Source organism: Puma concolor, chromosome C2 (genome assembly GCF_028749965.1).
Source record: "Puma concolor isolate L17-30 chromosome C2, mPumCon1.1.hap2, whole genome shotgun sequence".
Classification (NCBI taxonomy): Eukaryota; Metazoa; Chordata; class Mammalia; order Carnivora; family Felidae; genus Puma; species Puma concolor.
The window spans coordinates 129,239,264-129,251,946 of record NC_141675.1 but is presented as its reverse complement, the minus strand read 5'-3'; positions in this window follow the sequence as shown (position 1 = coordinate 129,251,946).

The following is a 12,683-nucleotide window of genomic DNA, read 5'->3' as shown; positions in this document are numbered from 1 at the left end:
TCATTGTCTCCCCTCACCCAGCTCCCAACTCTCACAAAAAGGATAATGTACTCCTTCTTAAGGCTACTGTCTGATTATTGCAAAGTTCTACTTCAAATAGTGCTAAAAATAATTTTATAACAAAAAAAATACCAAAAAAAACTAGGGAGAGAGGACTTAACGATTTCTTGGTAAGACAATACAGAAGAACTAAGTCCCGGTGGAAAGCAAAATGCAGCCTATTAGTAATGATGAAAATGAGTGTACTCAGAAATAGATAAATATAAAAGTACAAAAGAGAAATTGAGGATTATCGTTACAGGAACTGTGGCCAGCATTAAGTATAAAGGAATATGATATAAGAGAAATTAAAGTGAAATGTAGGAAGGAAGGATTTAAATTTACTTAATTAATTTTGAGATGGTAGATGAATGCAACCAATAGATTAAAATGCCCCAACATAGGTGATTTGAGAGTAATTGCCTGTGGGTAATGGTTATTCTAATAAAAATGATGGAACAGACAAATGGAAGCAGCCTAAAAAAAAAGACATAAACGGAGAGGAACATTCAGTTTAAAAAGAGGGATTAAAACATTTTCAATAAATGTGCAAGCATTTCTTGTGCAAGTAATTGTCCACCAAGGATTACACCTTGTTTTCATTAATGTTGGTGATACTATTTTTTTTCCTAGCATTTTCCTGATATATATTCCACAACTGTACCTAAAAAGTATGATACAAACACCCATATATGTATGACAACCTTAAAGAACATGTGTGCTAAATATCTAATACCATCTAAGTCCTAAAATAATTTGAATAGTTATTAGAAAGGTTAAAATTTATAATGATGATAACTGTTTTCATCAATGAATCATAAGTAGAAAGATATTTTGAATCTGTTCTAATAATAAGCCAAATAAAAAGAATTATAAAACTTAAAATGTATAACCAATGCATGTCATAGGAAATTCACACATCCATGTACACAAACACATACACATATCCACACACATATCCACACACACACACACACGCATGCATATATACACATGTACATATATGAATAGTTTTCAATTCAGTAGAATCTAAGATATGATGAATAGACTCATAGACTTTGAAAAACGGACACCAACAAAGACTATGGGGGTCAAGATAGGTATTCCAGACAGAACAATTCTTCCGATAATCTCTATTTTTCTAGACAAATTACATATGCATTTATACATACATATACACATTTTTATGTGCATTTATGTTTATATATATGCATTTATATTTGCATATATGTATACATACTCTCATTTTATATGTGTATTTATATTTATATGTATTATATACATCACATATATATAATACATACATATGTATATATGAAGGAATGGGTATTTTGTTGTTCCAATGACCAAATGTTTTAAGATGAATAAACAAATGTTGTATACACAGTATTTTGCTTGGCACAATATAGTGGGGGCTGGCAATAACAAATAATAGAATCTCATAAACTAGTTGGAGGGCAATATAAAGCACAGAGTGAACATTTTATTAGAAGTAGAAAGTGAAGCAAATCATAAGACAGTGTTTTAGAAATCAATTTGAGGAGTTAACAGGTAGGAGGAGGCATAGAGGATGCTTATGGGCACGTGAGACTTCAGTGATAAAAGAGTTTGAGTTGCTATTGATTGTAAGGATTTGTTAGAAGATAGGCTGGAGGAGACCCAGCAGACATGATACAGTCTCTAGCCTACAGGAAACTACAGTCTAATGAAATAACCAGTGAACTGAACCAACATTTCCAATTTGGTGGAATGCAAGGTATGATAAATATACACAGAGTGTTACTGTGGCATATGGAAGGTGGGTACCCAATTCAGATTCAGACTCCAGGAGTTAAGATAGGCATCCCAGACTGAATAATGCCTCAGACAGTCTCTGTTCCTTCTAGACAAAGGAGATAAATATGGGCTTCAACTTTCCTCTGCAAAAGCGTGGAGCCTTGAGATGCTACAGCATTGTAAATACAGAATAGTAAATGGTAAGTGGAATAGTCAATAGTATGGAATGTTTGGAAAACAACAATAGAACAAAGAGACACTGGGGAAGAAAGAGTGAATGGGATGAAAAGAGTTAGACTAAGAATGCCTACACTTAGGACGTAACAAAACACAGTCTCCTACGACAACTTCACATGCTTCCTTTTCCATTCTGGGGATGTAAGGACACCTCATCCTCAAAGGGGATTTGTGCTTTTGTAAATGGGAAAATTCAATTCTACCTCCAAATTTTATGTATCCAAACTAGCCATGCACGTGGTATGTTTCCCAATGAAGAATGTTATATAAGCTGAAATCGACAAACAAAATAAATATCATAATTATAACAGAGTGTGAAATATCCCCATTTAGAAAGTGTATAGTTTCATGTAAACAATAACGAGAAATACCAGACAGAAGCAGAATGAGACCAATTATGATTAATACAATACAATCCCAAATGGGGCAGAGCGTCTCTCTACACATACGCAATTGAATGCGGCAGAGCCAAGCCAGACCCCAGGGCTCAAATAGGAACTTCATTAGGGAAAATTAAGGACAATACACAATGCTGATAAATCTTGCAACAATAATCTGCCTGAGGACCAACTACAAAAGGAGCAAAAACAAATAAAACTATATCCTGGAAAGAATACATGAATGAAAACAAGGATAATAATGTGCAATAAAACTTAGAAGGGAAAAATAGATTTGAAAGCAAATCTTGGTCTTCCTGCCTTTCCTTCCTTCCATTCTGTTTTCCCCCAGGATCCTAATGAGTTGTTGATTATCTCTTTTTTAAAGACCAACTACAGAAAAGCTTAGAAACGTGAAAAATAATTAGAGCATGGGACTAAGTATGGATAATTATGAAATGGCAAAATATAATTAATCATCAATTCCCTGCAAATTTCTCTTTTAAAATGACTCCATAGTTTTAAAATGCACAAGAACTTTAATGTTGTGTTACCCACCCACATGCATAAACACACACATACAAACAGCATGCAAAACTATTTTCTGACCAAATATACTTGCTCTGAGACTTAGAGGGAATATTCAACCTACTCTGGAGTGTGAGTTTGCTAGATTGGCTCCCCAGGCATAAACTATACCTGCTCCACACTTTATTTGATATCTGTCTTTAGTTCTAGCTTGTCATCAGGGATTTTCAAGTTTTCCGTGTTTGAATTTAGTGCTATTAGAGATGATTTTTTCCCCTTGAAGACATGTATATTTATTTTCCCAACCATGTGAGACTTTCTAAATAAAGATTGTGAAAAATTTTTAAATGTACGGCACTAAAACACCATGGCTTCTACTCCTTTTGCAACTGCCAGTTTCTGACACAACGCCGAATTGAAGGGCTGCCTAAATATTGAATTGATTTGAATATCCTGGCACCCACTGAATTATTTTACCACATTAAGTTGAATGGCATTGTGACTTTCCTTGTAAAAGCATTTATTCCATTTGACTAAATACCCTAAGAGCTTAAAGTCTAAACATTTTGCAAAATAAGCTAATTAGTCTTGGAAACATAATGGAAGGCAACAAAAATGTGTTTAGAAGCTACCAGTCACAGGGCTGTTGAATGGAAAGTTTGGACTTAACTCCACCTAAGAGGAGCACAACATCATACCGCATCATTTTACCTCTTTATGTCAAAGTAAATAGCATAAAATTCCTCTGAAGAGACAAACATTTATTCTGCTAAAATCTCAAGCAAGCAAAAACTGAGCAGGAGATTTTTTGTATAAATGATGGGTAAGCCAGTAGCACTATCTTCAAATGCAGCTTTGAAAAAGTCAGAGGACTATTATTCAAAGAGATCATTTTTTAATATAAACCCTTTATACAAGCTGAGGGTTGAAGTCACAGTAAATATTACGTATTCAAGGCAATTTTATTGGTGGTGTTAAACTGTAGGCGGTAGACCAGTTTTTTTTTTTTTATACCTGGGGAGGTCAATCCACTTAAGCAGCATATACTTAGGGAGCAAATAGAGTCAATATTTTCCTATGAGAAGATCCTTGTACCACCTTAAGCATTTACCAAATGCCTGAATGTGGCATTATATGGAAGAAATTGTCCTTGAGCTAAAAATGATACTGGCATATGCTCCCACAAAAGAACTTCCTTCTAAAGGAACTCAGCTATGCTATGGAATATGCAGTACATTCGTTGACCCCCCCCCCCCCCAGAAGTCACTGAATATACTCAGGAAACAAGACACTCATCAATGAAATGAGTGAAACTACATTTCTCCATACAGGTGTTGATGAATGTGCCATATACACACTGGTTTTCCTCAGTACAGGATGGTTCAGGGGCAATTATCAGGCAAAGCAGGGAGCAGGTTTCAGCCTTATTAACATTTCAATTCTGGTTTCTTGTTTATTACTATCATAAGAGTATTAATTTCTTTTTCCTAACTGCCAATCCAAGTTGTTAAGGTTCATATTAAACACAAGGAGTAAATTATAAGAAAAAATATAATTTTTATTTTCAAAACTGTCATTAGAACACCCCTGCATCAGATAAAGCTTTTGGATGCAGACAGAATATGCCCCCCCAAAAATGGTTTAAAAATACAGATTTAATATAACTTAACACGTTGCCAATGTGTAAATAGTTTCAGAGTAGATGCAATGAATGAGTTGGCAACAAAATAAATATAATTAGTTATGGAATAATGTTGCCCCAGTCCTACCCACTCTTTCTAATTAAATTAAGAAAAAAATGGCAGAGTGTTAAAGCTATATTCAAAACATTTTTTTTTTTCCATTTGGAGATACAATCATACAAAAGGAGACTTTTTTGTGATGTTAATTATTTTCAAGAGATCATGTTTCATACAGATTCTGAAAAATTCTAGCAGAAATAGATATCTTGAGATCTTTCCAGATTTATGTGAATCATCAGACATTTTAGAAAAGATGGAGTTAGTGGGCTGCTAGAGGGACCAGACAACAATAATAATAAAATAAAATGTATAATATGGATAACCTAGTGGTTCTACCTGGAGTGTCCTTGAGACACTTTCAGAGAGACTGTGAGGTCAACACTATTTTTATTATAATATTAAAATGCTATTTGTCTTTTTCATTGAGTCTATACTTACAATGAGAATGCAAAAGTAGAGGTAGGTCTGTTACCCCTGTAGCACAAATCAAATTAGTAGCATCAAACTGTATTAGAAGTCATTGTATTCTTCACTGTAGCTTTTGTATTAGTTCTTAGGATTACCGTAGCAAAATATCACAGACTGAGTTAAAAACAAAAATTTATTTCCTCACCATTCTGAGAACTAGAAATCCAAGGTCTAGATATCAGCAGTTAGTTTCTTCTGATCCCTCTCTCCATGGCTCGTGGGTAGCTGACTTTTTCTTGTGCCTCTATATGGTCCTCCCTCTGTATCCTAGTATCCTCCACTTACAAGGACACAGGTTGTATTGGATTAAGGCCCACTCGTCCTCATTTTACTTTATTTACCTCTTCAAAGACTCCATCTCCAAATACAGTCACATTTTGAGGTACCACTGTTTAGGAATTCAACACTTGCATTTGGGGTGGGGAGCTGAATTCAGCCCATGGTATTCACCATCACACAATTCTCATTAAAAAAAATAATAATAATAATAAGAGTATTTGATGATGCAGTAAAAAGTATTAACTCTGTTAAATCTCAAACCCTGAGTACGCATCTTGTTATGTGTGATGCAGTGGATAGGAAGCACCCACGAAGCACTTCGGCTTTATACCAACATATGAATGGGAGTTCCAAGATAAACCATGTGTGGGACTGAAGTAACCACTTTTTAAAATAGAACATACTGACTTAAAATAACTACTGCCTATTTGAACATTCAACAGACTTTTTTTTTCAAAAATGGAAGAAGTGAGCCTAACACTTCAAGCAAATATGAGAGTATTATTAATGAAAACATTTGAGCTTTCAAGAAAAAATTAGAATTTTTGAAAACTTGCCCGGGCTACCATGCAGTTGACAACGTTCTAATACCTTAAAGGCTTTTCTAGTGATACTGGCAATGATATTAGTATATATGATTTTTGATCTGTAACAAAATGAGGCTGCAATTAGAAGATCTGCATAACTCAGTGAGTCAATATTTTCCAAATGACCACAGCATGATATTTAAAATTTTGCATAGACAAAGGATTTATTCAAAGTGCATGATAGACTAATGGATTTTAATGTAACAGAGTTTTAAAAGTTCAGTGATATGGCTACAAATTTTACGTTGCAACTTAATTTCAGAAAATTCCACTTGTCAAGTTTGATATGTTATCAAAAAGACTACTCATTGTTATCTGAAAAGACTATGAAAATACTCCTCCTTTTCCAACTACATATCTTTGTAAGGCAGAATAGAAGAACAGGTGTGCCTAACTGTTGGACTGTTCTCCTCCTGCTGAGGCATTGGAGGGACCATGTGTTTCTGGGATTGAAGTTACAAGATTCTGAAGATCCCATAGGCCTGGATGACTCAGTGAATAGTTGGAGCAGATTCCCATGATGGACATATGCCATTAGTGAACAGAACTGGCTATACAGTGTGTACGGCCTGGTGCAAATGTGAATGTACTGAATGAATGCCATTGAATTGTACATTTAAAAGTGGCAAAAATTCATGTTATGTATATTTTACCACAATTTAAAAACAATCTTTAAGAATACCAAGATGACTAAAGCAGTTAAACCAGACATTGGCCCTTCTTGAGCATGAGGTCCTCTGTCACTGCCTATGTTGCAGGCTCATGAAGTTGGCCTTGCTAGTAAGAAATAACCTCATTGCATGAAGCCATTGGGATTTTAGTATTTATTATCACAGTATCACCTGAAATATCCTGACTAATAAAGAGCTAAAAAAGGCTTAACTAAATAAATCATTTTCTAAACTAACATCCAAAGAATAAATAATAATTAGCAAAGTGAATAGAAGGATTGCTCGAGGAGAAGGAATGGTATATGCTAACACCCTTAGTGAGGAAAGAGAATCACAAACACAACATAATGATACCCCATTTGTTGGATATTGCTATTGTCCCTCCAAAATACTCTTCACCATCCAGCTTTCTGCCCCAGGAGATGACTGGTATAGGTTATAACAATGGATTCCCTTAACTTTGGCTCGTAGTTAGATTTGGCCACTGCAGAGCTCTGATTTTTCTTTTTTAAAAGTTGAGGGAAGAATAAAGAAGTTAGGATAGTTTTTTCTCTGGCCCTTTCTATGGGGGTGCCCCAGGCAATGTCCTTCCACTAAAGACCACTTTTTCTTTCAAGTCTTCTCCAAAAGGGATCTTTCTTCCCAGGTTCCATAGCCACTGCTATTCCACAATCTTTTTTGGTCCTAAGTATGGTAGCACTTTTTGGGTGTGGTTTCAATCTATCTTACATATTTGTATATAGTTTTTCTACTGAGCCGTCATTGAATTATCTTGTTTTAACAGTTGTCATATTGTTCCCATTTGGGCCCATTGTGATAATGCCAATATCACAGAGCATAGAATGAATATGGTTTAAGATATGGTTAGACAGCAATGTAGAGCCCAAGTTCATGTGGATATGTTAAGCAGTTTTGCCCATCATTTTTTAAGAGAAGTCACTGAAGTACATGCTGAAGGCATGTTGTAAATGTAGGTATACTTGTTAGAAGAAAACTATTACCACATGTTACATTTGAAGAAAAATACAACATAGACTTTGTTACAGTGGATATATTAATCCTCACACCTTACATGTTTAAATCCATTTTTTTTTCTGCAAAATCAATCACAAAACTCTTGTCATTAGTCTGTAGAGAGAATTATAACATATATGAGTTGGAGAATAAAGTAACCAACTCAGCTGCCTTCTCCATAGAAGAACAAAAGTGTATAGTCTAGAAAGATGGCCCAAGAGGTAAGAGGGCACATGTTTTTTAGGTTTAATTATCTCTAAACTCTGGGTAATTACCCATAATTTCAAAGTAAATTTCAATTGCATTACCTGGTTTATATTTTCTTCATTCCTGTAAAGAAATTTGCATCATACTTCTTTTATAGTTAGAAGAAATTATTTTAGCTACCAGTTGAACTATAGGTTTGTACCTCATTGTGGCTAATAATGGCACCTAATTAAAATACCTTGACTAGCTAGAATAGTTGGTTAACACCTGGAATAATTTATTATAATAAAAGGAAATCATGTTATCCATTCATATCTGTTCATGTCCATTTACTAAACCCCAGAAATATTTGTTTCCTTTTCATCAAGTTGTGTTTTAGAAAAAGTTGTATGTTGTGAACAGTCTCCCCAGGAACTGAATTATGTCCCCTCCTCTCCCAATCATATATTGAAGCCCTAACTCCCAATGTGACTGTACTTGGAAAAAGGGCCTTCAAGACGTAATTGAAGTTAAATGAGGTCATTAGAATAGGGCCCTAATCCAATAGGACTGGTAGTCTTATAAGAAGAGTAGAAGGGTAGAAAAAAGGCCTGCCACAGAGGAAGGGCCATGTGAGGAAACAGCATTAAGGAGGCTAGCTGCAAGCCAGGGAGAGATCTTTCCCCAGAGAGCAACCTAGCTGGACCTTGATCTGAGACTTCCAGCCTCCAAAAGTGTGAAAAACATATTTCTATCATTTAAGCCACCCCATTTATGGTATTTGTTATGACAGCCAAATCTGACTAATACAGATCTGGGGACTGAGATATGGAGTCCTACCATTATAAATACCTAAAAATAAGGAAGTTCCTTTGGAACTGAGTAATTTTTTTTTTTTTTTTGCGGCGGGGGGAGGGGTTTAATATTTTTAATGTTTATTTTTGAGAGAGAGACAGCACCAGCGGAGGAGGGACAGAGAGAGAGAGAGTGAGAGAGAGAGAGAGACAGACAGAATCCAAAACAGTTTCCAGGCTCTGAGCTGTCAGCACAGAGTCCGACGTAGGGCTCAAACTCACAAACCATGAGATCATGACCTGAGCGGAAGTCAGACACTTAAGCGCCTGGGCCACCCAGGTTCTCCTAATGGGTTTTGAGGTGCGTGCTAGAACAAGCCAAGATTGAGGAGAAGGGACTGTTGATAGAAATATTGATGCTAAAAGTAATTTTGGTGGTAGCTCAAAAAACAAAGCAGAGGAGAGCTGAAGAGAAGGTTTCCATCTTCTTACAGAAGACATAAATCATGAACAGATTGTTGGTCAAAATATGGACATTAAAGACCATTCTGGTGAGATCTTAGATGGGAAGGAGAAATAGGTTATTAGAAACTGGAAGAAAAGCAATCATTATAAAGTGACAAAGAACTTGGTGGAATTGTGTGGATATTCAAATGTTTGTCAAAAGTAGATCTTACCAGTGATGAAATTGGATATTTAGCGGAGGAGACTTCTAAGCCAAGTATCGAAGAAGTGGCTTGCTTCATCTTGACTGTTTATACAGTAAAATGCACAAGGAGAGAAAGAGATGAAATAAAGAACAGATTGTTAAGCAAAAAGTAACAAGAACTTGAAAATATGAAAATTCTCAGCCCGTGTATATTGCAAAAAAATGAGAAAGTTGGTTCTGAAAAGAACACAAAGGGTATGACCAAAATCCAGTTGATAAAGCGATTAGTTTGAGTGTGGGGTGACCCAATTGGGTGAAGGAATTCACCCAAGGTAGAACAATGGAGATACACTACAAGGGAATGGCAGGCAGGACACCAAAGGAGAGACGGTATGCCATGTGGCAGGGGTGGGGGGCTGTGTCTAGCGGGAAAAGGTATGGGAACATATGGGATTTTCCTTTTTTGGTACCTGGGCCTGGTTGTAAGTAGACCATTGGTCAGCTAGGGCTTATGGATATTACGAGGTGGGTCAGCTTATGAGCCTGTTTGTATTCAGCCCAGTGGTTGTTACAGTGGGTCCTTTTACCTTATTCAGGTCTCCATCGCTCAAGACTGTTGTCTAAAAGTGGCCTCTACAAGTATAAAGCATGATTTTAATCACCCATCTCAGTAGAAGGCAGGATCAGAGATGGCATTATGCCAGCAGAAACACCAGACAGAAACAGAAAATAGGAGGGATTGAAGGAAAGCTGCAAATATATGTGTTAAACTTTGAGAAAAAGGAAGATTGACCCGAGAGTCAGCTCAGAGATCATGAGAGATGCCATTCCCACCATAGTCCCAGGGGCAAGACTATTTATGCCTACTTTTCATTGGACAAAGAGGCCATCACTGATAACTGCATGAACAAGCCCCCATGCATGGGTACTCCAGCAGCAAAGGAAGAAGGATGCCCTAAAGAGTCAGGGGGTGACACTGCAGCCCAGTAGGCCTGGAAGGCAGGGCATTAAACAAAAGGGGATTATTTTTGAGATTTAAGATTGAATGGAATTTGCACTCCCACGTTTTGGACTAGGGTGGGGCCTGTCACCCTTTCTTCTTTCCAGTTTCTCCTTCTTAGAATGAGAATGTCCCACCTATGCCTCTCTTACCATGGTAACTTGGAAGTACATATTTTGCTTTCACAGATTCAGAGCTGACAACAAATTTTGCCTCAGGATGAATCATACCTTGAGTCTCATTCATACCTGACTTAGATGATATTTAGATGGGAATTTGGACCTTGGAATTTCTAAAGTAATCTTTTTAAATGTTTATTTTTGAGAGAGACAGAGACAGAATGTGAGTGGGTTAGGGACAGAGAGGGAGACACAGAATCTGAAGCAGGTTCCAGGCTAAGTTGTCAGCACAGAGCCTGACACGGGGCTCAAACTCACGAGCTGTGAGATCATGACCTGAGCCAAAGTCAGATGCTCAACTGACTGAGCCACCCAGGCGCCCCTTGGACTTTAGAATTTAGACTTGATGCTGAAGTGAGTTGACTTTTTGGGCTGTTGAGGTAAAATTAATGTATTTTTCATGTGAGAAAGGTACAAACTTTAAGCTATGAAATGAATTCTCACCTAAAATTTCTGTTAAAACTCTAACCCTCTGTGATTGTATTTGGAGAAGGGGCCTTTAGGAGGTAATTAAGGTTAAATATGGTCCTATGGGTGGAGCCCTAATCTGACATCGTTGTTTATTTTATAATAGAAAGAGATTTCTTTCCCTCTCTCCCCCTCTCTTTCCACATGCCACAGAGGGAAGGCAATGGTAGGAAGTAGCAAGAAGACAGTTATCTGAAAGCCAGGAGAAGAGTTCTCTCTAGGAGCCAAATCTGCTGACCGTTTGAAGCTGGGTTTTCTAGCCTCCAGAACTATGAGAAAGTAAATCTCTGTTGTTTAATCCACAGTTGGTGGTATTTTATTATGGCAGCCTGAGCAGGATAATACAAGATTTATTTTAAAACTTCAGATAATGAAAAGAGAAAAAGAAAAAATTCCTGTCTCCCTCACCTGAATACATCCTATGTAGTTTTGTGGTTGTTTGTTTGTTTGTTTGTTTGTTTTTAGCTGAATCAGTACTAGTTTCTGTCAGAAGCCTGGGTTTGGGGGGTAGGGTGAAGCAGGAATAAAATAATGTGATGCCCTGGCACTACTACTCTCCCCTATTTTTTAAGCCAGATGGTTCACAGTGCTACAGCAGGATTCTCCTGGAAGACTATTGTTATAAGAATCACTTGGCAGTAGCTTTTCTTCCCCTCCACCAGTTGCCAGGGCAACTCAAGTATTGATTACTGTCTTTTTGCTTCTGTCAGTTCCCTTTGCCCTATCTTCTGAGTTTGCTGACATACATCTAAACGAAGTGATATGTAGGTGTGGTGTGTGCATGTGTATAGATGAATATGAAAGTGACTGAGTCACATGCACTCATCTGACCATGCTTATTTATTTGATTTTTCCCCATATGACTAGTAGAACACGAACTCTACTGGGACCTTGTAAATTCTCTAACAGAAGCAGAGCTGTCCTCCACTGTGCTTTTTTTTGGATTATCCATGGGCTTTCAAGGCACATGGCATGCCAAGCAGTGTGAGACAGAGCGATCATCTGTGGGATGTGATGGCTTCCTGTTTGTTAAGTTATACATCCTAGATTTAACTGCAAAAAAGAGATTTTCCCGGAGAATCGAAGCTACTGCTAACAGTGTTATCCGTTCGGCTTTCATTATGCTCCAAGTTTTCCTTAAGGTCATCTGGAGGAAGGAGTGTGGGCTTAAGAAACTTCTATCTCCACCATTAACTAGCCAAACAGCTTTGCACATTGTCATTTAGCCTTCCTTGGTCTCATTGATTCATGAAACGTTGTTCGAGGACCCACAGTATGCCAGATGCCATTCAGGGCTGCCCTAGATTCGGTACCCAGATCAGAACTTTATTTTCCCAGGAAGAAGGAGCTTTTGTGGCGGGTAGAGCAGAGAGCTAAAATACTTATTAGATCCAACAAAGGCCTGATGAACAGAATATTCTACCAGGAGAGGCCTGAGACTGCAACAACAGTATAATCCAGAGTCAAAGACTCATCTTTGCCTACATGTGATGTCCACAATACTTGAGAAGTGAGTGTGGTGTGCTTATGGAAACTTCCTGCTTTGCAGCATCATAAATGTGAGAGAACTGAAATAACAAATGAATATTAATGTTAATACAACCCCTATGGAGTCTATGGAAACTGTATAGATTATATACAAAATTATCATAAACATATTAGAAATACCTTATGAATATGAGTACAAAC